The sequence below is a fragment of the Canis lupus genome, chromosome 32 (genome assembly GCF_048164855.1).
Source record: "Canis lupus baileyi chromosome 32, mCanLup2.hap1, whole genome shotgun sequence".
Lineage (NCBI taxonomy): Eukaryota > Metazoa > Chordata > Mammalia > Carnivora > Canidae > Canis > Canis lupus.
This window is the reverse complement of record NC_132869.1, coordinates 23,800,625-23,826,379: the sequence shown is the minus strand read 5'-3', so window position 1 is coordinate 23,826,379 and position 25,755 is coordinate 23,800,625. Positions and strand designations below refer to the sequence as shown.

The following is a 25,755-nucleotide window of genomic DNA, read 5'->3' as shown; positions in this document are numbered from 1 at the left end:
CAACTCTGTCTCATTAAGAAAGTCAGCCAGAACCTGCCTATGTTCCCTCTTTTTTTTTTTATCACAGCCTGGAGACTTTATTCAAGCATTAAGTCAGGGCAAGCATAAAGCTCACCTTGCCTGTTTCATTTTTCAGGGATTATTGTCCTTTCGTTGTCTGATGTCTAAAGTTTTGAAAACTATTGTTTTATGGATTTGCCTTTTTTAGTTGTTTCAATTGGAAAGATATATATGGCTTCTGTTACTACATCTTGGCTAGAAGCAAAAGTTAAGACTATTCCATTTTAACACACAGACATATATAGAGTGCATATATGTATACTGATATGGAATATACTTTTTAATGTTTTTTGAGACTCTGATCTTGCATTATTACTCTTTTTATTTGATAGGTTTGTTGTCCAAAGGGGACACAGCTACCTATGGTCATTTAAATTTAAATAAATCAAAACTAACAAAATTAAAAATTCAGTTCCTCAGCTGCAGCAGCCACATTTCAAGCCACATATGTCTGATGGCTACTGTATTGGGCTGTGAAGAGAGAGAACATTTCTATCATCACAGAAATTTATATTGGACAGTGCTGTTCTAAAGTCTATTTGGAAGAACTATTTCAAGCCTATGACTTTAATTATTATTTGTTTTCTAAGAACTACAAATCTATATTTTCACTAGATGTTTTTCCATCATCCCATATCTGTGTAACCAATACCTATACATCTTTATATGGCTCCTTAAATACATTTTGTCTCAAATTAAACTCACCAGGGTCTTCTTTCTGCTCAACTATGCCCTAATATTTCCTCTCAGTGAATGGTATCATCCACTTCCACCCAATTACACAGTCCAGAAACTGGACTTTTGCTCTCACTCAATGTCTCATCCTATCAGAACTGAGTTATATTATTTTAAGATTTCTAGTGGCCACATGCCCAACTATAGCACTCCTTTTTCTGCCTTAATAAAAGCCCTTCTGGGGATCCCTGGGTGGCGCAGCGGTTTGGCGCCTGCCTTTGGCCCAGGGCGCGATCCTGGAGACCCGGGATCGAGTCCCACGTCAGGCTCCCAGTGCATGGAGCCTGCTTCTCCCTCTGTCTGTGTCTCTGCCTCTCTCTCTCTCTCTCTGTGACTATCATAAATAAATAAAAAAAATTTAAAAAAAAAAAAAAAAAAAAAAAAAAAAAAAAAAAAAAGCCCTTCTGCCTTGATTCCAGTGTAGGTCTGCTAACTGAATTTTTCTCTTTCCAACTTCCTATTTCCAATGAAAATGCCTCAATGCTACCTAACTTCAAGAATGTGGAAGATTATGATCCTACTAAGCTGGAAGGAAGAGAACCAGACCCATTGCTAAAAATCACTAGTGACTATCAAAGAATATAAGAAAATAACTCCCAATTCTTTAATTTTATATTCTGACTTTTCAATTAATTTTCCTACTAGATTTGGAGAATGGGTTGCCTCCAACTATTTATCAGGCTTCTTTGTATCTAATGTCACCCATCCTTGGCTTAGCTAGTTTGTACATGCAATCAAATTGTCATAACTTTATTAAGCATGATGGGGCTTTTAAACTACTCTATGAAAAGAAACAGTTGATATTGCTTGATATTCAGGCACCTGCCCTAGAGAGTTTTAAGTTGATTTTTCAGCACTTAGCACAGTGCTTGAAACATAAAAGTATTCAAAAATATTTCTTGAGTAAAGTGAGTTTGCTCTGCATATTAAATATTAAGTATTTTATCCTCCCAACCTTATTGTATAATAGGTTTTATTTTAAAGAGAAAAGTATGGAAGGACTGAAATATTAACACTGATTATTTCAAGAGCTAGAATGGTGGGAAGGGGTAAGTTTTTAACTCCTTATATAAAAAGAGTTTTCTCTGTATTTTTTAACTTATTATCCAGAGCAATGTATTTAATTTAATAAATACAGTGAGGTGAAAACAACAATAATAAAAATTCTCCACACTCTGAAGGAAAACTAGAATGAACCACTAATGGCAGCTGGGTTGTGGACTGATTAGATGGAGAGCCAGACACATTCTGGAGTTAAGACTATGGCTGGATAGTAGTTCTAAAATGAGAAGAAGGGAAGACAAGGAAGAGAAGAGATTCAAATAATGGAGAAGGTGTACTGATAGTTGCAGCTACTTAATTTTGCCATTGTAGTGAAAGAACAGGCACAGATAATATGTTAACAAATGGATGTGGCTGTGTTATTATAAAATTTTGATTGCAAAAATCAGTCAGCTGGCTGGATTTAGCTCACATGCCACCATAATTTGCTGACTTTTATATCAGAGGGAGGGAAAGATTGAGGTAAGGTTGGAAATAATCTGGGATTCCATTTATCTGGGATAACAAAGAAGTTCTTTGCATTCAGGGACTTCCAGTGATAGGCATTCTGGTTGCCTGTGATGCCTCTAGCTATACTAGTGTGAGCTGCTGAGACCACAGCTCTGGGTTTCCATTAGCCACATAAACAATCATACCTCTCTGGGGAGGTATGTGACTAATAAATTTAAATAGTTAAGTGTTTCAACGAATATAATGTACTTTGGATATGATATACAAAGTGAATTTAACTGTTACCAACATAACCTTCTCAAACAGAGAGCTGATGAGGAGCATGGGTCAGTCCAGGCTAGGCCAGACTTGGTCAGTGTGCATCTACTTTATTTTCTTGTGAGTCTTATAAGGTGCTCCTAGCATCCCTTCACTATGTCTTTGTATCTGTGGTTTGCTGACCTCTTTTCACAACTCATTGTTTGAACTCATTCTTGATAATGCTTTTTTCTTTTGGACAATTTCTTACCTGCTTGATCTCCATGTGAGGAGGTAGGGGCTCTCTCCTGCTTCCTTTGCTCTTCCTCTTGTTATTGGGACTTTTAAGTTGTCAGCCTCTCAGTGATAATGAGATCTTATCATTAACACCTTTGGTGTTATTTCTGTTGTGTGGATGCTTTCTCATTTTGCTCACTTTAGGTAGTCTTTATTTTCTGCTTCTCAGGACTATGCCAGCATTTAGAGGATTGTCTTGGACCTTTCTTAGCAAAATCCACAAATAGTATATGGAGTAATTTTGGAGTAATAAATAGGACTCTGAGCTCTTTTTAATGGGCTGTCAGGGCAAAAGAAAGACTTTTATATTGTCCTAATCTCTGAAATATTTCCTGGGCACTTTATTTCAAAGCAACCTTGAAAGATGAGAATATCAAAGAGTTTTTCAGCCCCCTGACTTTTAGCATCCGTGGAAGAGCTGTTTGGTTGTAATTCTTTACTGAAGTCCTTACAGCTGCTTCTCTTCCCTAATGCTCCATTGCAGGGGTGAACTTAAAAAGACAAGATGTTCTGACACAGTCATGCTGAAGCCTGGTAGAAGGCCCTCAGGGTCTTGACGTATTTTATGCTAGAATCTATCCTGATGTTGATTATGGTTCTGTTAGGACTGTGAAAGAACCTCAATCACCCTGAGAAGGTCCTAACAGAGGTGGAGAAAATTTTGTTGTCTGGAATGATGCATCAAGAGATCTTACAAATGTTTACCTTCCAGGACAGTTCTCACTGGCTGATATTATGGATCGTAATCTTGTTTTCAGGACAGAAAACTCAACGTAAGGTCAAGTCTGACCTGTATTTACTTAGAATCAGAGGGGGAAAAAAAGCTAGTCTAAAAAACTTTAGTTCAACAATAGTAAATACAGCATTGAAGATGTCAGCTGCTAATATTGGATAAAGAGGGGGGCACTTGATGGGATGAGCACTGGGTGTTATGCTATATGTTGGCAAATTGAGCTCCAATAAAAAAAAAAACGATTAAGTAAACTGAAAAAAAATAATATCGGATAAAATACCCTCAAACTAACTATATTGTAAGTTTACCTCTTTTTCTATAGGCATACATCTTTTCAGGATGTCTTTTGCATTCTGCCACAAAGTATGTTTGTATATTAATTTTTTAAAAAATATTTTATTTATTATTTATTTGAGAGAGAGAGGGAGAGCACACAAGTTGAGGGCGGTTGCTGAGGGCATAGGGAGAGGGACAAGAAGACAATCCACTGAGCAAGGAGCCCAATATGGGGCTCTATCCCAAGACCCATGGAATCATAACTTGAACTAAAGGCAGATGCTTAACTGACTGAGCCACCCAGGCACCCCTGTATATTAATTTTCTTATTTCTGTCTTAAAAAGATTTATTTACTTATGAGAGAGAGAGAGAGAGAGAGAATCTTCAAGCAAACTCTCCATCGAATACAGAGTCTATGTGGGGCTCAATCCCAGGACCCTGAGATCATGACCTGAGCTAAGATCAGGAGTCAGGTACTCAACCAACAGAGCTACCCAGGTATCCCTGTAGATTAATTTCCAATTAGCCATCAGGAAAAGAATAGTTGCTATCTGTTGAACAAATATAATTAAAAACAAAATCTCTCTTAACCCAGAAATCCTCTTCACAAGGGTAGTAGAGAAAGAAAACAAATTTACTAATGAATAAGCATTAAACCAGAATGTCCTGCACATGACAGGCAATCTGCTAAGAAATTGTAGGCAGAAAAGAATCACACCCCCTTATAGAATCAATCACCTACAACCAATTACATATATGTTTTCAAGATAAATAATAACTGATTCTTAAATAAGAGGACTTGACAACTCCATTTGTTACACATAATTCATCCTAACTTTACCTGGTAATTGGGGTGACCATCTGTGTTAGCTAAATTGCTTTGATCCAAAGGAAAAAGAAACTTCTCTTCTTTTTATAACAGGAGGCAATTTTACAAATTTGAGTAAAATGCCCACTGAAATTTGGCCCCTATTCTCCATTAGAAAGAAACATTATGCTCTCTGTTGTTGGGATTTCAAAAAGATAGTTCCCAGGTACTTGAGAAAGCCATTCTGGGTCATAAGATAGACAAAAGACCAGCTGACAAAGGTTTATTTGGGCTTCAAAAGGATTTGTATACACTTCAAAGAGCTGAGGAAATACAATTCTGTTTTTTAAGGTAAATGCTCAAGGAAAAAGGAGGAGAGGAAAATCTCTTCCCCCTATTTTCAATTGGGAGAATCGACTTATTTTTAATTTGTATTTGTCTTTACTCACCTAAACACTCTAGAGTAAGAGGACTCCAAGAAGGCTGAACAGAGCTATAAGAGTTAAAGTGATAAAAGAATAAAATCTACCTAGAATATTTATTCTTCCAATCCACCTACTCAACTCTATAGTCAACTAATATTTGACAAAGCAGGAAATAATATCCACTGGAAAAGGGACAGTCTCTTCAATAAATGATGTTGGGAAAATTGGACAGCCACATGCAGAAGAATGGAACTGGACAATTCTCTTATACCATACACCAAGATAAAATCAAAATGGTTGAAAGATCTAAATGTGAGACAAGAATCCATCAAAATCCTAGAGGAGAACACAGGCCACAGTAACTTCTTGCAAGATACATCTATGAAGGCAAGGGAAACAAAAGCAACAATGAACTATTGGAACTTCATCCAGATAAAAAGCTTCTGCACAGCAAAAAAACAGTCAACAAAAGTAAAAGACAACCTACAGAATGGGAGAAGATATTTGCAAATGACATATCAGATAAAGGGCTAGTTTCCAAGATCTATAAAGAACTTATCAAACTCAACATCCAAGAAACAAACATACAATCGTGAAATGGGCAGAAGGCATGAACAGAAATTTCTCCAAAGAAGACATACACTTGGCCAATGAGCACATGAGAAAATGCTCTGCATTACTTGCCATCAGGGAAATACAAATCAAAACCACAATGAGATACCACCTCACACCAGTGAGAATGGGGAAAATTAACAAGACAGGAAACAAATGTTGGAGAGGATGTGGAGAAAGGGGGACCCTCTTGCACTGTTGGTGGGAATGTGAACTGGTGCAGCCACTGTGGAAAACAGTGTGGAGGTTCCTCAAAGAGTTAAAAATAGAGCTACCCTATGACCCAGCAATTGCACTGCTGAGTATTTACCCCAAAGATATTGATATGTGAAATGCCAGGACACCTGCACCCCAATGTTCATAGCAGCCATGTCCACAATAGTCAAACTGTGGAAGGAGCCAAGATGTCTTTCGACAGATGAATGGATAAAGATGTGGTATATATATACAATGGAATATTACTCAGTCATCAGAAGAGATGAATACCCACAATTTGCTTCAATGTGGATGGAACTGGAGGGTATTATGCTGAATGAAATAAGTCAATTGGAGAAGGACAATCATCACATGGTTTCACTCATACGTGGGATGTAAGAAATAGCAAAAGGGATTTTAAGGGAAAGGAGGGAAACCGAGTGGGAAAAATTAGAGAGGGAGATAAACCATGAGACACTCCTAGCACTGGGAAACAAACAAAGGGTTGCAGAAGGAGAGGTGGGTGGAGGGATGGGGTAACTTGGTGATAGGCACTGAGGAGGGGTTGAGCACCGGGTGTTATACTATATGTTGGCAAATTTAATTTAAATAAAAAGTGTAAAAAAATAAAAAAGTAGACTTACAAGAAAAAAAAATCTACCTAGAAAATGGGTAGGGGGGTTCTTGGGAGGAAGGAGGTAGACTAAGCATGTGGCTCACTCTTATATAGATCCAAATAGGATTCCCTTGCAGTAAAGAAATATATTTGCCTAGGAAGGAAATGGAAACTCTAGGAATTAAGGGTGGTATAGAAGCAGTAAGGAACTGATTTCACTGAAGTCCAGTTGACTATTCTTTCCATTCCTGATCCCAAGCCTGTGAGTTACAGGTATTATTTAGTGATTTCTTCTCTTTGATATTAAAGACATTTCATTATGTAGCTTCTTTCCATCCTTTCCATGTTTATTCTTCTTCTCTATGTCTCAGTCTTTCTTCAAGCCTCAGCTTACTACAGATTTTAGCCAACATCACAGCATTTTTAAAGTAATTCTAACATTTATATCCATACCCAATGATGCATCTTATTTCCAATTTTTCTACAATTTTAGAGATTTGGGGCTCACCAGAGAACCTCCAGGGCATCTACACTAGTCCCTCCTTACTTAATCTTCTTTCTCCTATTCTCATTTTGAAAAAAATCTCATATATCACATATTTGAAAAATTTTATATTCTTTAGATCAGGATTTGATGCTAAATAATAAAAATTATTTAAAAAATCTTCCAACTTTGTGAGTTTCTTTCTTTTCTGAAGATCAGAGTATAGAATAAATTTTACTTTTATTTTGAATGTCTTGGAATCTGGCTTCCCAAGTAGTATATATTCTTGACTGGGCCAACTTCCCCTTTTGCCAGCTGTTGCAAAATCCAAGGTTATGTGGTTACTTTCTCTCAAGGGTTTAACATTTCTTTTTAACCAAGTCTTTATTTCCTGTTAGAGAAGCAGTTTTACAAGTTACTTTCTACACTTTCAGAGAGAAACACATTTCAGAAGCAAAGTCCAGAATTTCTAAGATAGGATTTGAGCAAGTGAGGTGTCTTGATTATTGATCTCCTATATCACTTGTATAACTTGTGCTTATAAAGTTTATAATCTATATCAAAGTTCATTCACATATTTTATCAATCCAGGATGTGGTGTGTTGTATACTTATAGAATTATTTCCTTCTTCCTCCAGCCTCATTTTTCCTAAAATCAAATACTCTGCAGCTTCCTTCTGCTCCCAAATTTATATATTTTCTTATACGTATATACTTTCTTAATAATTAAATTTATTACGTATTTCTCCTAATCGGCTGTTTTTTTCTTAAATGTGGTTTCTATTTCCTCTGCTGTATTCCAGCTGTATCTTGGTGAAATTTGTGGGGTAGACTTACCACTTTCTACCTCATTGACTACTTGTTTTAATAACTTTTTGCTGTGCTGCAACTTTTATAATGGGCAGAAACTGTCTTTATTTTTATTTTTCTCTATGGTATATATCATAAGGTTTGATGCATAGGTGGTTGGTAACTATAAATAAAATAGTGAAGGCAGGGTCTGTTAGTCCTAATTATAAATTTTTTTTAATATATTTTTTAAATTTTTTATTTATTTATGATAGTCAGAGAGAGAGAGAGAGAGAGAGAGAGAGGCAGAGACATAGGCAGAGGGAGAAGCAGGCTCCATGCACCGGGAGCCCGAGGTGGGATTCAATTCGGAGTCTCCAGGATCGCGCCCTGGGCCAAAGGCAGGCGCCAAACCGCTGCGCCACCCAGGGATCCCTTAATTATAAATTAATATAAGACTAATATTTGAAAATATTTTTTTATCTTCTTAAGCCAAAATAGAGTAATCAGGCAGATAAGGAAACAGGATACTTAAATCTAGAAGTGTGAAAACAGGACAAGCAGACCGAAATTGACAAATCAGAGACAAAGATCAAACGAGAGTAAAGTAGGTATGTTTATAGGAACAAGAAGCAAATAAAAATGGAAGTATATTCAGGGCAGAGTGATTCATAAACCAAAACTAGTTTAAAGGTTTTATTTATTAGAGAGAGAGAGAGAGAGAACACATGATGAGACCAGGGGGAGAGAAAGAAAGGGAAGGAGAGGGAAAGAATCTCAAGCAGATTCCACATTGAGCATGGGACTCAATCTCATGGCCCTGACATCATGATCTGAGCTGAAACCAAGAGTAGGATGCTTAACCAACTGAGCTACTCAGGTGCCTCAAACTGAAGCTAGTTTAGAAGGCCTTTTATAATTGGTTATTTTGTTTATCAATACCTATATAAGTAATACATGCAGCAATAGTATTGAGTGGAGTTCTTATCTACCACATTCATAATTCTGAACAGAATAATGTCTGATAATCCCATGCTTTGAAGTCTCTAGATTCTCAGCCTTTGAATATATATTGTGGTTTATTTTGATGGTAAGTGTGAAAGAGTAATGGGAAAATATCCCCTGAGTTTAAAAAGTAATTTGTAGAAAAAAACAAAAGCAAAGTCTTCCTTTGGGTACTCAATGAGGTTAAGGCCTTAGTAAATTTGTTAGGTTTAAACTCGTCATATGCATATGGTAGATTGCCTGAGTAGGTATGTATCTTCCAGTGATGGATATGCTCTGCCAGGAACTTAGCCTGCTTCTTTATTAAAACAATTGCTAAAATAGTTCAAATTCAACAACACACTTTGCCATGGAGTGAGGATAGTAGAGGGTGATGATATGAAGAAACACATGGAATCTTACTGAATTTTAATATGGGAGGTAGGAGGAGTGAGACTCGGATTTGGCGTGGACTCAGACATGGACCCTGAGGCTTTGTCTCTTTCAGCTTTTATTAAGAAAGATAGCAGGGATGCCTGGGTGGCTGGTTGAGTGCCTGCCTTTGGCTCAGGGCCTGATCCCAGGGTCCTGGGATAGAGTCCCATATGAGGCTCCCCACGGGGACTCTGATTCTTCCTCTGCCTATGTCTCTGCCTCTTTCTCTGTGTCCCTCATGAATAAATAACTAAAATCTTTTTTTTTTTTTTTTTTTTTTTTTTAAAGAGAGAGCTAGCAGATTAGCTATAGGAATGATTAACTTTGGGAAGCAGAATAAACATGTTTACTTCAACGGGTTAAAAAAAAAAATAGGCTATTAACTCAAGGTGGGGGCAGAGGATCTGAATTTGGAGAACAATGTGGAGAAGAATCAGTGGCCTGACTCAGGACCTCACATATCCCCAGTGCGCCTAGGACTATGACACTCATTTCTCAGATAAGCTCTGGAGCTGGTTCCCCACAACACCTAAACAAAGTTATAGGATATAAATACCATGAAACCATATAAAATAAAGATTCTTCACTTTTGAAGAATTTTGTCCCTTTTTAGGTGAAGTTCAATTATGGGTAGTATCTAGGGAAATATTTTGGGAGTTAAAGGTATTTAACTCTCAACTACAAATCCTACCCCATAAGCTGCTTCTGCCTGTCCATCAGGCAAGCATGGCTTTAGTAAAGAGAGTTTTCCAATTGCAAAAGCAAGATAAAAACAGAATATGGGGAAAATAAATTTGTCTGACCTGTATGCTGATGTCCCAGAAGAAGGCAGAGAGGGTGCTTTCTGTTAGTGGGTACAGAGTAGGCAATCAATCCAGACAACAGAAAACTTTTACTTGTTGGAATAATAAATTATCCTACCACTGTGCTTCAGATGCTCCTGAGGGTACCCTTTGGAGTTTTTCTTTCTGAAAAACAAGTGAGAAACACACTTTTCAACTCTTCTGGCCAGCCCATGTTCCTTTTCAGCATATCTTTGATCCCCTCTCCTAGGAAACGGACTTAACCTTGCTGGGCCAGGTTATGTGAGTAGGTGGAGGATGGGTTAGATGGGTATGGATATTAAGGAGGATGCTTGTTATAATGAGCATTGGGTGTTGTATGTAAGTAATGATTCACTGAATTCTACTTCAGAAACCAATATTTCACTGTATGTTAACTACTTGAAATTTAAAATAAAAACCCCAACAAAACAAAACAAGACAAAAAGATAAGACAGATTAATAAAATGCTCTGCTTTTTGAAATTTAATAGGAGAATACCAAGAAAAAAAGTTGTAAGCTGGTTCCCTTTTAAAACTTCCAATGGTAAAACAAAACAAAACAAAACAAAACAAAACAAAACAAAACAAAACAAAACTTCCAATGGTTTGTCTTGCCTCATATACATCCAATCAGAATGTCTGAGCAGGGGGAGAGCCAGACATTAGTATTTTTAAAAGATAGCTGGTAATTAAGAAACACTGCTCTTGAAAAAAACAAACATAAGAAATATTTTTTTACCTTGTTAATTACAGGAGCTTTCTGGACCAGAGGCAGGGTATTTTTTTCTGCCTTTGGTGGTTCTTTACTTTGGAAAGTTGACACCGTTCCTTTTGCTGACATTATTGTAGTTTGGTGTATAGATCTATTGGCAATTGTCTTTATACACCAGAAGTTTTGGTGACAGCTGTGTTTGATCTCTTATTGATAATTTGGGTGCACTATGTGTAGATCCAATACCTGGTTCTCTACATGGAGTGATTTCTTTTTGAAGGGAATCTTTAAGATCTACCTTTAAATATCTTCTTTCAACAATCTTTCTAAAACTTTCACATTTGGGGGCACCTGGGTGTCTCAGTCAGTTAAATGTCTGCCTTCAGCTCAGGTCATGATCCCTAGGGTCCTGGGATGGAGTCCTGCATCAGACTCCCTGCTCAGCAGGGAGTCTGCTTCCTCCTCTGCCCATCCACCCTGCTCGTGATCTTTTTCTCTTTTGCACTCTCTCTCTTTCTTAAATAAATGCATAAAATCTTTAAAAAATTAAAAAAATAAAATTCTCACATTTGGAAAAAGTCCAATTTTAAAAAAAATCAACATGTTACCCTTCTTTAGTTAATATGTTCATCAAACAAATATTTGTTAATCACTCATTCCATTCCTAGGACCTCTTCCAGTTACTGGAAATATGGAAATAAGCAAGACAGAGATGGTCACAAATCTCATGGATATTACATTGTAGAAAGAGAAGGGAGTGATGAGACTGAAAATGAACAAAGAAGTAAATGTACAAATTCTATGATATAATTTAGGATACTCTAAATGCTTTGAGAAAACCAAAATGAGGTAATAGGATAAAAAGTATTGGAGGTAGGGTGAAAGTCACCACTTCAATTGTGTGATCTAGAAAGATATCTATGAAAAAGTGACATTTGAGCTAAATTCCAGTGACAAGAAGGATCCACTATGGGAAGGTCTGGGGGCAGATCATCCAGGTATAAAGGGACTCAATGACAGATCCTCATATAGAATGAGCTTCGTAGGTTCAAGAAATTGAAGGCCACTGCAGCTAGAACTAATAAATGAGGGGAAGAGTGGGAGGTGGAAGGGATGGGATCTGAGAGGTAGTGACCCAGGATGATCTTAAGTGTGAGAAACTGAGAACTATGACTCAAGTCGTTGCAGTTGGTTTAGATACTATATTCAAGCACAATACATGCAGGCGAATATGTGTGGACTCTACCAAAAAAAACCAAAAACCAAAAAACAACGACAAATGAATAAACAAACAAAAAGAAGAAACACTGTTACAAATGTATAGAACAAATTGATGGTTGCCAGAGGGAGCATTATGGGCAAAATGGGTGAAGGAGAGTGGGAGATACAGGTTTCCAGTTATGAAATGAATAAGTCATAGGGATAAAAGGCACAGCATGAGGAAGACAGTCAAAGGTATCATAATAGCATTTGTATGGTGACAGATGGTAGTTATACTTGTGGTGAGCATAGCATAACATACGGACTTATCAAATCACTACATTGTACACCTGAAATTGAAGTAATGTTGTGTGTCAACTATAATTTTAAAAAAAGAAGAAGAAATACAAGACTTAAGGAATCAGAAATTCTGGACATGTCATCCAGTCATCAATGTTTTCACAAGCTTTCCAAGTGATTCTTAGGTACACTCAATTGTTATTTTTAGCCTTTAGCCATATTACAGTTAGTTGATATAGGTTCCTCTTGGATATGATAGTTTCTCAGATTTTCTTGTTTTTGCTGACAGTTTTGAAGAGTACTGGTCAGGCATACGTAGCATGCTTTTTGACTGGAATTTGTATTATGTTTTTCTTGTGATTAGACTAGGCTTTTGGGTTTCTGGGAAGAAGGCTACAGAAGTAAAATGTCATTTTCCCCAAGAGTACATACTATCCATATGATTTATGACTATTGATGCTGATCTTGATCATCTGGGCTGAAGTAGTGGTTCTCAGATTTCTCTTTTGGGTGGAATATCTACATAATTTATTTGGAATTCTTCTGCATGAGAGATTTGTCTCCTCTCTCCATTTGTTACCTACCCATTCACTTATAGATTTTATACTTTGAGTTATAATCCAATACTACTTTATTTCATTGCTCAAATTATTACAACTTTGGCCACCAGAAGCTCTTTCAGGTAGCTCCTGTGCTCCTTTGATGTATTTACATCAGTAAGTATGTGTTAGCACTTCCTTACTTTATGATGTTACAAGATGCTCCAGGCTCATCTTGCATATTTCCTGTCTCAGTCCTAGAATCATTCAAGTTTGAGAACAACTGTTTTAGACTAATCATTTGAGGAAAGAATATATGCTTAGGAGGAAAACATAGGTTCAGACCATCAGAAATGTAGACCAAAGTAAAGAGTTAGATATTATTCTAGCCATCTTAAACACCACTGGAAATTTTAGTCAGGGGAGACATATTCTTTGATATATTTCTAAATGGAGAATAGATTGTAAAGGAAAGCAAGAATGAACATAGAGAGACAATTTAGGAATTTAGAGAAAACTAACAAAACTTGAACTAAAGTGGTAGGAATGGATATAGTGAGAAGTGGCTGGATATAGTGAGAAGTGGCTTGAACTAAAGTGTAGGAGTGGATATAGTGAGAAGTAGCTGGATTCAGAATGTGTTTTGGAGGCAGAACCCAAAGTATTCATTGATGGACTGATAAATGGCACATGGAGATAGAGTAGAGAGCTGAAGGGAATGAAGGAAACAAATCATAGATAAAAAATAAAGGACCCAACTGCATGAAAGACCTAAATATGAGACAAGAATCTTTAACCTCAGCCACATCAACTTCTTGCTAGACATGTCTTCAAAGGCCAGGGAAATAAAAGCAAAAACAAACAATTGGGACTTTATCAAGATAAAAAGCTTTTGTACAGCAAAGGAAACAGTTGGCAAAACTAAAAGCCAACAGAATGGGAGAAAATATTTGCAAGTGTCATATTAGATAAGGGCTAGTATCCAAAAGTCTATAAAGAACTTATTAAACTCAATACCCAAAAGCCAAATAATCCATTCAAGACATGGGCAGAAGACATGAACAGACATTTTTCAAACAGGACATACAAATGACCAACAGACACATGAAAAAATGCTCAAAAAAATAAAAGAAAAAAGAAAAAAATGCTCAACATCACTCACGTCATCACTCACATCAGGAATTACAAATCAAAACCATAATGAAATATCAACTCACATCTCTCAGAATAGCTAACATTAACTATTAGGGAAGCAACAATGTTGGTGAGGATGCAGAGAAAGGGGAACCCCCTTACACTGCTGGTGGGAATGCAAGCTAGTACAGTCACTCTAGAAAACAGTATGGAGGTTCCTCAAAAAGTTAAAAATAGAACTACCCTATAACCTAGCAATGACACTAACTAGGTATTTATCCAAAGAATACAAACATAGTGATTCAAATGGCACCTGCACCCTAATGTTTAGAGCAGTAATGTCCACAATAGCCAAAACTATGGAAAGAGCCTAAGTGTCTATCAACAGATGAATGAATAAAGAAGATGTGGCATATGTTTATAATGGAATATTACTCAGCCATCAACAAGAATGAAATCCTGCCATTTGCAATGATGGAACTAGAAGGTATTATATACTAAGTGATAAATATCTGACTGATTCTTATCAGTCAGAGATAGACAAACATCATATGATTTCATTCATGTGGAATTTAAGAAACAAAACAGATAAACATGGGGGAGGGAAGGAAAAATAAAATAAGATGAAATCAGAGAGGGAGACAAACCATAAGAGATTCTTAACTATAGGAAACAGGCTTGCTGGAGAGGAGGTCGGTAGGGGGATGGGGTAACTGGGTGACAGGCATTAGGAGAGCACTTGAGGTAATGAGCCCTGGGAGTTATATGCAACTGATAAATCACTAAACTCTACACCTGAAACTGATAACATACTATATGTTAATTAACTGATTTTAAGTTAAAAAAAAAAGACCAAGAGTTAAGGAGTCAAGAACAGGTGAGGTAGGGAAGTTTGCAGAGGAGTAGGTTTGGGGATTGAAAATCAATTTCTGTGTTGGACATGTTAAATTTGAGATGTCTATTAAACATACAGGACACATTAAGTGAACGAACAGCTTGCGTATTTGCAAGTAGATAAGCAGGTATGAACTTGCAGAAAGTTCAGCATTGGAGATGTAAATTTGGGAATGCTTAGCACTGAGATGGTATTCAGAGTCATGATAATAGTATTCCAAGTTGTGTAACTGCATAATAATGTCTTTCAGCAGAGGAACAAGACTCAAGAAAGGAGACTATGAAAGAAAAACCGATAGAAGAAAACATGGAATCTGGTGTCACAGAAGCCAAGGTAAGAATGAGTTTCAGGAAAGAGATAATAACATTGCAGAATGCTGCTGAGAGACTGAGGAAGATGAAAGCAGAGAATTGCCCATGGAATTTGGCAAAAGCAGTATAGGCGATAATTTTGACAAGAGTTCTTTCAGTGGAATGATGGGGATGCAAATTTGTTAGGAGTGGTTTCAGAGAGAGTAGATAGTGAGAAAGTACGAATAACTATGGACAACTCTAGATTAATTTTATTGTAAAGGGGGTCAAAAATGAGATAGTAGCTGTAAGTTAATATGGGTATTGGTTTGCACACTGTCCCTCTTACATGGAATGGCAGAACACTCCAGATCAGTAGGTGGCAGGTTTTAATAAGCAAGGGAATTTGTTTATAAGCCTTGTTTTGGGGAGCTGCAAGATGAATAGATCCCTGCACCCTCCTGCCAGAATCTTAAAGTTTATGTGGAAGCCTTAACCGGGTTCAGTCACATAATATATCCAGATGATCTCAATAACACTTTATTCTCTAAAGGCTGTGTCCATAGTCAGCCTCTAGTGCAGGGAAAGCAAGTGAAATGCATATTCCAAGGACAAGGAAGTGAGCAAGGAGTCTCTGATTGCCTCAGTCCTGCTTGGGGTCAATCAGCTGTCATATCCTTTCAATGACCTCTTCAAACTATGGGCTCAAGGAATATTTTTTTAAAAGATTCATTTGTTTAGGAGAGATGGAGAGAGAGAGAGAATCTCAGCAGAGTCCATGCTGAGCTCAGAGCCCCATGTGGGGCTCGATCTTGTGACTCTGAGATCATGACCTGAGCTGAAACCAAGAGTCTGATGCTTAACTGACTGTGCCACTCAGGGACTTCTCAAGGAAGATTTTTTTAAAAGATGTGAAATATTTGAATATGCTTGTATGCCAGTGGTAATGGTCCAGTTGAGAGTAATAAAATGATAACTAGAGAAGAGAGGAGATTATTGTTATTTAGTAGAAAACCAAGAGACTTTATTATGGGATGGTTACATTTGTTAGAGAAAGAGAATGTAAAAAGGCCTGAGTAGTGAGAGGTCCTAGAAACTAAAAAGAGTAAGTGAAGTATGCAGAAGACAAACTTTAACTTAAATTTAGGATTTGGGTTTGCTCCAGTTCTGATGTTTAAATCTGTACCTAAGTTTGGATAGATATCTTTTCTGCACATGTCTTAAACTGAAAGGTTATATAGGGATGAGCATGTTGAAAGGATGCAAAGAAGTACAAATGAAATTTAGTTAAACTGAAAAGCATGTTGGCTAATGAATGAATGAACTATAGTAAGATAGCAGTATAAACAAGAAAAGGCATACACTCAAAAAATCAGGTGACTATTGTAATTGCCTTTTGAAGGATAGATAACTTGGATCAAATTGAAAGACAGGGAGAGTAGAGGGTTAATTGGACATGGTGATTTATAAGTTTGTATATCTTACATTTCTTAGTCTATGAAAGTACAGACTCTGTTATGGTTATGTAGGCAAGAATTGTGTATGAAAAAAAATAAGCACATTCTGGTGATTTTTCAGAAGTATACTGACAGTATCACCTTTGAAGAATTGCATTGTGACCCTTCTAGGACAGGACTGAGAGCTCTGCAGTTGACAACTTGGCCTGAGGGGAGAAAATGAGAAGGACAATTATCAGGATACTGGTAGCACATGTACCACACCACATCATTACAGACACTATATTCTTCCTTCTCAATACTTCATTTCCACCCTGTATGCACACCAATATTTCTATCAAAGATGATAAGGAAGAAGGTAGCTATTTTAGAGAGCTGGTAGTGGGCTGTTTAAGAATTTGGGCTTTGGAATAGATAACCTGTGTTTTTTCTATCTCAGTTTTATTACTCATTACTTAACATTTTTTAGCTTAAATTTTCTCACTTGTCAAACTGTAATAACAATAGTACTCTCCTACTCAATGGGATAGGTGTGAGGTTTACATCCAATCCTTCCCAGAATCATACCTTTTAAAAGAAAATATACCTTAATTCATGGAAGAGGAAGCATATAAAGTTGATGACCTACAATGTCTATGGTGTTTTATGTATATTATGATATTTACTATTCTTAAAACACTTTGAGTTAGTTGGTTTGGTTTTATCTCCATTTTAGAAATGAGGAGACTGAAGTTGATCAAACTAAAGACTTGCCCAAACACACTGAACCAGAGAGTTAGTCAACTATGTTCTTTCCCTTACATGATGTTACCATTCACTCCACTGATTTTAGGTTTAGACCATAAATAAATTAAATAGCTATGATTTTAAAGCCAGCATAATTGTGATTTGTATTTATTCTGGCATACTGTTTATACAGACATGCCCACTGCTATTCCCACTGTTTATTTCAGAAGTATTTTTCAGTGTTGGTTGCAAATTGGAATCATCTAGGCAGATTAACATCATCGTTTCCTGGTTCTCACCCAGAGATTCTGAATGAATTGTTTTGTAGACACAGAGTTTCCAGCTCTTTAGGTTATTCTAATGTGCAGCCAAGATTAAGAAGCACTGCACTAAAGGAAACTGCGTTCCCTACAGTCTTTGTGAGCAGCAGTGGTTATTTTAGGATCATATGATCCTGCAATATTCACTCTTTCCCCCACAATTGGTTGGGTTAAAATTAGTCAATTTATAGGATGGTTAAACTCCCATCATATAGTTGTATAAAACTGGACAGCAACACAGAAGAATGAAAGTGGACCACATTCTTACACCATACACAAAATAAGTTCAAAATGGATGAAAGACCTTAATGTGAGATAGAAAACTATCAAGATCCTAGAGGAGAACACAAGCAGAACCTCTTTGACCTCAGCCACAGCAACTTCTTACTAGACACATCACCACAGACAAGGAAAACAAAAGCAAAAATGACTTACTGGAACTTCATCAAGATAAAAGCCTTCTGTACAGCAAAGGAAACAATCAACAAAACTAAAAGGCAGTCTATCAACTGGGAGAAGGTATTTGCAAATGACATCTGATAAAAGGTTAGTATCCAAAATCTACAAAGAACTTATCAAACTCAACATCCAAAAACCATATAACCCAGTTAAGAAACAGGCAGAAGACATGAAGAGAAACTTTTTCAAAAAAGACATACAGATGGGCTAAAAGTCACATGAAATGATGCTCAACATTATTCATCATCAGGGAAACATAAAACCACAATGAGATACCATCTCATACCTGTAAGGATGGCTAAAATCACCAACAAAAGAACAAAAGAAATAGGTAGTAGGAAAGATGCAGAGGAAGGAAAACCCTTTTGCACTGTTGGGGGTAATGCAAACTAGTACAGCTATTCTGGAAAATGGTATGGAGGTTCCTCAAGGAGTGAAAATAGAACTACCCTATAATCCAGCAATTGCACTACCAGGTATTTACCCAAAGGATACAAACATAGTTATTTGAAGGGACACCTTCACCTCAGTGTTTACAGCAGCATTATCAACAATAGCGAAACTATGGAGAGAGCCTAAATGTCCATCAATTGATGAATGGATAAAGAAGAAATCATACACACACACACACACACACACACACACACACTATATCTAAAATGGAATATTACTCAGCCATCAGAAAGAATGAAATCTTGCCATTTGCAATGACATAGATGGAGCTAGAGTGTATTATGCTAGGTGAAATAAGAGAAAGACAAATGCCATATGACCTCACTCATCTGTGGAATTTAAGAAAGAAAACAGATGAACATATGGGAAGGGGGGGAAGAAAAAATGGAGAGAGGGAAATAAGCTATAAGAGACAACAGAGAACAAACTGAGGGTTGATGGAGGGAGATGAGTGGAGGATGGGCTAGATGAGTATTGGGTATTAAGGAGTGTGCTGGTTATGAGGAGCACTGGGTGTTGTATGTAAGTAATGAATCACTGAATTCTACTTCAGAAACCAATATTGCACTGTATGTTAACTACCTAAAATTTAAATTTAAAAAAAATCAACAAAACAAAAATATGGGTTAATCAAGTGCTCTCATTTTTGAATTTTTAAAAAGATTTTATTTATTTATTCATGAGAGACACACAGAGAGGCAGATACATAGGCAGAGGGAGAAGCAGGCTTCCTGTGGGGAGCCAGATGCGGGACTTCATCCCAGGACCCTGGGATCACACACTGAGCTGAAGGCAGAAGCTCAACCCTTGAGCCACTCAGTCACTCAAACACTGAGTACCCAGGTACTACATCGCTTTAAAATTTAATTGGAAAATACCAACAAAAGAAAGTTTTAAGCTAGTAGTTCCCAGATTTTATCAGGCATTAGAATTACCTGGAGGCTTTAAAAACTCCAGTGACCTGCCTTGCCTTATATACATCCAATCAGAATGCCTAGGGTGGCAGCCAGGCATTAGTATTTTTAAAAGATATCAGGTTATTACAAGGTGCATCAAAATTTGGGAACCACTGCAGTGAGAGGTAGGAGTTTAAGTCTAATGGTCATGCTATCAGCATTATTTCTCAAACTTAAATGCTGATTCTGATGTAGTAGGCCTGAGATGGGGCCGAAAGTTTCTAAGAAACTTCCAGGTGAAAACTAATAATGCTGTTCCAGAGACAACACTCTAAGTAGCAATAAGAGTCTAAGAAACTGTGAGGGAGGCACAAATTAGAATGAGGAAAGTGGAGATTATGAGATTAACAACAACAAAGATGTAAAATAGAACTTCACTATAATAAAGATCTCTAAGCTCCAGATGTGAGATTTGTAGAGTTTCCTTGGATATAGAAAGACCTTTAAGTTCTTGTTGTGCCTTAAAATTAAGTTTAGATTTCCTGAGCTTATTGGTATGTTTGTTTTTACACTAAACCTTCATTAACTGAAGCGAGTTAAACAAGACAGTTCGGTTGCTCAAGATGTTTTTTCTTTTTCCTCTTTCCAATTTGCCTACTTATTGTATTATCTATTTTTGCATAACAAAATATCCTCAAAATTTAGTGGATTACAACAACATTTATAATCTTATAGTTTCTGTGGGTCAGGAATTTAGGAGCAGCTGATATGGGAGGTTCTGGCTTAGGATCTCTCATGAGTTTGCAGTCAGGATAATAGCAAGGGTTGTGGTCATTTGATGACTTGTTTGGAGCTGGAAGATCCATGGGCAAAAGGGCTCACTCACATGACTGTTGGCTGGAGACCTCAGATCTTTACCATGTGGGATTCTTTAGAGTGTCCTAATGACATGGCCATTTGTTTCCTTCAGAGTGAATGATTCCAGAGCAAGATAGACCAAGATGGAAGCTGAAAATTGTCTTATGACCTACTATTTACGTCATAGACCATCACTTTCACTTTATGCTACTTTTTAGAAGTAAGCCATTAAGTCTAGGTCATAGAAAAGGGGAGTTAGAGTCCACGTATTGAAGGGAGCTTTATAATTTGTGGACATATTTAAATAATCATAGATGTTTACTAATACAAAACCATATATTTTAGAGAAAGCTGCTCTAGGCAGTGGTTCTCAAAGTGCATCAAAATCATCATAACTTGGCAAATGAGTATGAAAACACTTGGGCTCTAGCCTAAAAGTACTTAATAAGAAACTGGGGGTGGGACTCAGTGATCTGTAGTTTAATTAGCTATACAGGTGATTTTAATGCAACCTCCAAATTTAAGAACCATCAGCTTCATCTAGTCTTGTTAATTAAGTTACTATTGTTAGGTTGGAACTAAATTCTGGCCAATTACCTTTGGGTATATATTGGGGCTTCTGGGAAAGGCTCATTGCTCTTAAGGAGCAGCTATTGGATGTGTTGGGATGTATAGTATTGAAATGGATGCAAACTGCCTTGTTACCAGACTAAGGTGGAAGACATCAGTGAGAGCAGTTTGGCAGAATTTTGGAGATGTATGGCTGCACCATGGGTGTACCTTTATAGAAGTCTGCCTGTGTTATGGATTTCTGACTGTGTAAGTTAATAAATTCCTTTATTATTTATGCCAACTTGAGGCAATGTTTTCTCTTGCTGTTGAAATCATGATTGATAATCTAAAGTGAGTATTTATAACTTAAAGTGGTCAGCTCAGTGATTTTACTCAATCCTAACTGCATATTTGGGTTATGTGGGAAATTTTTAAACATGCAATTTTGGGTCAGTTCTAGGGAATCTAAATAGCCTGGCTTAGAGCTCTAATGTTGAATTTTTTTCAGTATGTGATTCTGAGGTATAGGCAGTGCTGAGAACCATGGAAAACTACAACTACTGAAATCTGCTTGTCCAGCTATTGACCACTTTTCTAAATTTGCAAACTAATTTTCTCTGATATTTTGAGTTTCTTTTCAGTCTATGGGTAGTTCAGTCTGGATGGTTAAAGGAAGACATTGGTGTGGAAGCAATTCTTGTTAGTGTCTTGAGTCATTTTTGTTGTTTGCTTACATAAAAAGTCAACTCTGGCAACACATCTCTAACATCATTGAAAAATTAAGTCTTGTGTTACTTCTCCACTAACTTCCAACCATTACTTCTCATTTTGTAGTTATTATTCCATCCTGAAATAGCCTGGTAGAAGGTGGGTATCAGGATTTACATTATAACATTGCTGGAGGTAATTGGGCATTGGTGGTAACCTAAGTATCTATCACTTGGGGAGTTGGAAAATGAAATAGGGTAGATGGAATACTGTACTGCAGTTAGGAGTAAAATACTGTACTCCATGGAATACTGTACAGCAGTTAGAAGTAAAAAGTGAGCTATACATCCATCTGCTTGGTTAGGACTTAAAAACCTCTTGTTGAATGAGAAACATAAACAGCAAAGTCTACACCATAATATAATTTTTGGCAGTTGAGAAACAGATCAACTTCAAAATACATTATATCTAAAGGATTATATGTAGCTTTGTATATTTCTACATACATGCATACATTTGAATATATATAATCAGTGTTAAACATACTATGCTTTCTGTAGGGGAGGGGAAAGGAGAAAAACTAGTGATGAAGAGAAGAAATGTAAAACAAGAGTCTTGTTGGTTTGAGCCCACCCAGGAATGCCAAAGGGAGGAAAAAGCCCCCAAGAGTCTGGCAAGGAACAACAATAAATGTATCCCATGAACAAGGGAGTAGTGTTATCCATTCTTTGTACCTGATATTACTATCCACACCCCAACCTTACAAAGGCCTCTAAAACCTTGAAATATGCTATGGAATTTGAAAACCTGTAATTGAGCTTGAGAATTTCATATTAAATAGGTATAAAATTTAAGCCTAAGAGCTTTGTTTAAACAGGAATATCAGGGTGACTGTCTGCCTGTCTTTGTTCAAACAGGAATATCAGGTGAAGGAATTATTAAAATGTAGCTAGTGCTACACTTGCTGCATAGGAAACTTTTTTTTTTTTTTTTTTAATTTATGGGAAGACACCATATGGACTAGTGGAGCCCCTGTTGTAACTTTGATTTTAGTAGTTTAGTGCAAGCTCCAGGAAGGTGGAGATTGTTTCCTTCATATGCTGTGCCAGTAATTCACACAGTGCCGAGTCATATGGTTAGTCCCTAATAAACATTTTGAAACAGTAAATTAAAAGTGTTTGGCACAATATTTGGACAGTTTGAAGCTTCTGGAAGTCTAATTTAAGTGGAATATTGGTGAATCCTCTTCAAGACTCTACTACATATACATATAAATTAAACATTTACATGGTGGTGTAGAAAAATGCCTTAAGCAAAACTTCATCTTAGTAGACTAGGCAGTATGGTCTATTGGTCAAGAGTTTGGGCCCTGGACATGGGCAGGGTAAAGTAAGAATCTTAGCCTTGGATCACCATCACCAACACCTGGTAAAACCAACACTTGTTAGCACTGTGTTTTTGGGGTTCTTACCTAGGCAGGAATTCTGGAGGTGGGGCCCCAGCAATCTGATTGAGCACCCTCTCCAGGTGATTTTGATGCCTGGCTAACATTTGAGAATGCCTAGCTTGAACCATTTATTATACTACATTCTCTCTACCTTTCCTCTTTTGCAACCCATGCTTTTACTTTAACATTTGCTTAAAGATCAATTGCTGTGTTTAGACTGTATCTATTTTTTTCCATTTGCAGATAGTGGGAACCAGTCTTGTGATATATCATATTCAGATGGGTTTTGCATTCAATGGAGCCTGATAATATGTATTGTTCAGTTTATTTCTCTGAGTGATGCATATACAATCTGGAGACTAAAAGACCTATTAGAAAAAGGGGTAATAAAAATAGTCAACATTTCATTGTAACAAATCATTCTTTCTACTCCTTTGTTTTAGTATGGTTCAAGGAGGCTATGGTGGTTTTAAAATATGCAAATGATGAGGTACATAGGAAGAGAGGGCAAATATTTAATAGGTTAAAAATTATGGTGGGAGAAAAGAATAAATCAATTGCTTATAAATAAACATTAAGCAGTAATAGTAAATCAGTAGTGAAATATGTGCTAAAGAAGGCACTTGGGAAATAGCCTCGTTATAGGGAAAGTCATGGTACTGAATTAATTTTTGAGTTGAGGAAAATTAAGTTTCATCTTAGCTTGCTTTGTAAAATGAAAGCAATGACTACCAATTAATGGAACATAAAACAACTGCCTTTTAATACCATAGACCTAGAAACTTTTCTAAAGTGAAAAATGGTAATACACTAGTCAACAAGAAGTATACTGTATTATCATTGGCCTACATAAGCCTCTTATTTTTCTTTTCACATCTCTTTCCTGCTCTTCCACTTCCTCAGGTAACCATTCAGATGCGTTTTATATATATTTTATTTCTTGTCTTTTTTGCTTTTTCTTTTCTTTTTTTTTTTTTTTGTAAAATTTGTGTTTTGTATACAAGCATTCTTAAAGATTTTATGAGGGAGGGGGAGAGACCAGCAGAGACATAGCAGAGGGAGAAGCAGGCTCACTGCCTGGGAACCAATGTGGGACTGGATCCCCGGACCCCAGGATCATGACCTGAGCCGAAGGCAGATGCTCAACCACTGAGCCACCCAGGCGTCCCTGTATACAAGCACTTCAAAAAATAACAAAATTAATTACAATTAACTCTCCATACTCCTTTCCAGCTTGAGTAATAAATTTATGGGCAGATAACTCTTCCTACTCTTCATTCATTCCCACCCTAGCCAGATTATTTTGAAGCAAATTCCAGACTTTATATATTTTAAACTTCTATAAATGAGCTTGTAGTATTTTGTAAGTTTATAGTATTACTCGACATTGATTTTTAGGGATCCATCTCTGTATTTGTGGGTACATCTAGTCTAACTAGTTCATAGCACTGTGGTGTATCACATATTATGTATCCATTTTTCAGGAGTGGAAGTAGGGAGGTAACTGGATGGCTTTCAGCTCCATCTTACCACAAATAGAACTGTGATAAACTTTTCTTTTTCCTTTTTTTTTTTTTTTTTTTTTTTTTTTTAAGATTTGATTTTATTTATTCATGAGAGACAGAGAGAGAGAGAGGCAGAGACACAGGCAGAGGAGAAGCTGGCTCCATGCGGGGAACCTGATGTGGGACTCAATCCCGGACTACAGGATCACACCCTGGGTGGAAGGCAGGCACTAAACCTCTGAGCCACCCAGGGATCCCCTGTGATAAACTTCTTAATACATGTCCCCTAATGGGCCTGTGAAGAATTCCTTTGTGATGTATGCTCAGGTATAGAATTTTGAGTTGAAAGTAAATAATTCATCTAATGCTGCCACACTGGTACAGAAATACTGGAGAGCAAGCTGTACATGCACCAGGAACATTTGGCATTATCTACCATTTCCCCCTGGTTTATTAGGCATAAAATGATACTGCACTATTTTCATTTCTATTTTTCTGATTAGTATTAGGTGTGACCATACATTGATATATTTGTTAGCTTTTTCAGGTTCCCTTTTCTGTAAATTGCTCTTATCCTTTGCCCTCACTGGAGTTTTTAATCTTAGCGATTCATAGGAATGCCTTAATTTTAAAACATATCAGACTCTTGTTAAGTTTGCACTTAAGTAGTTTTTAAATTTATGATCTGTTTAACTCTTTCCATCTTGACCTTATATAGAAATTCTTTTTTTTTGTATATTTTTTTAATTGGAGTTCAGTTTGCCAACATATAGCATAACACCCAGTGCTTATCCCATCAAGTGCCTCCCCCCCCCACCCCCTCAGTACCCATCACACAATCACCCCATATAGAAATTCTTAATCTGGGTAAAAATTCAGTCTTTATCCATGTGATATGTTTCTGTTATTCTAAGAAATTCCTCTCTGCCTTGAGGATGTGATTCCATATTTTCTTTTATTGACTTTGGTTTACTTTTCCTGTTGAGGTCTTCATTCCATTTGGATCCCACTTGTTTACAGTTAAATAAGAATTTATCTTAGTTTTTCTCTATATGAACCAGTTTTTCAGGATCCGTCTAAATCATTCTTTCACCATTGATTTGTGGGGTGATTTCTTATTACATACTAAGTTCCTTCAAGTAAATGAATCTGGCAGCTCTCTATCTCATTAGATCATTAGTTTGTTCTAATACAAGTACCATACTAGTTTTTCAGTGTTTATAGTATATCTTCATGTCTGTAGTGTAACATAACATTTTCTTTTCAAAGCTGTTATTCATGC

At 36.8% G+C, this 25,755-nt stretch overlaps 1 long non-coding RNA gene across 3 annotated transcripts in view; it reads right to left on the bottom strand.

The window, feature by feature from the left end:
* LOC140622935 (uncharacterized) overlaps window positions 1-25,755 on the bottom strand; it is a 94,396-nt gene that overhangs the window by 39,904 nt on the left and 28,737 nt on the right. For all 3 annotated transcript variants that reach the window (XR_012022592.1, XR_012022590.1, XR_012022591.1), the window contains 2 exons: window positions 16,691-16,755; window positions 10,003-10,167 (listed from right to left, as the gene is read on the bottom strand). This is a non-coding gene — a long non-coding RNA (uncharacterized lncRNA). The remainder of the gene's footprint in view (window positions 1-10,002; window positions 10,168-16,690; window positions 16,756-25,755) is intronic.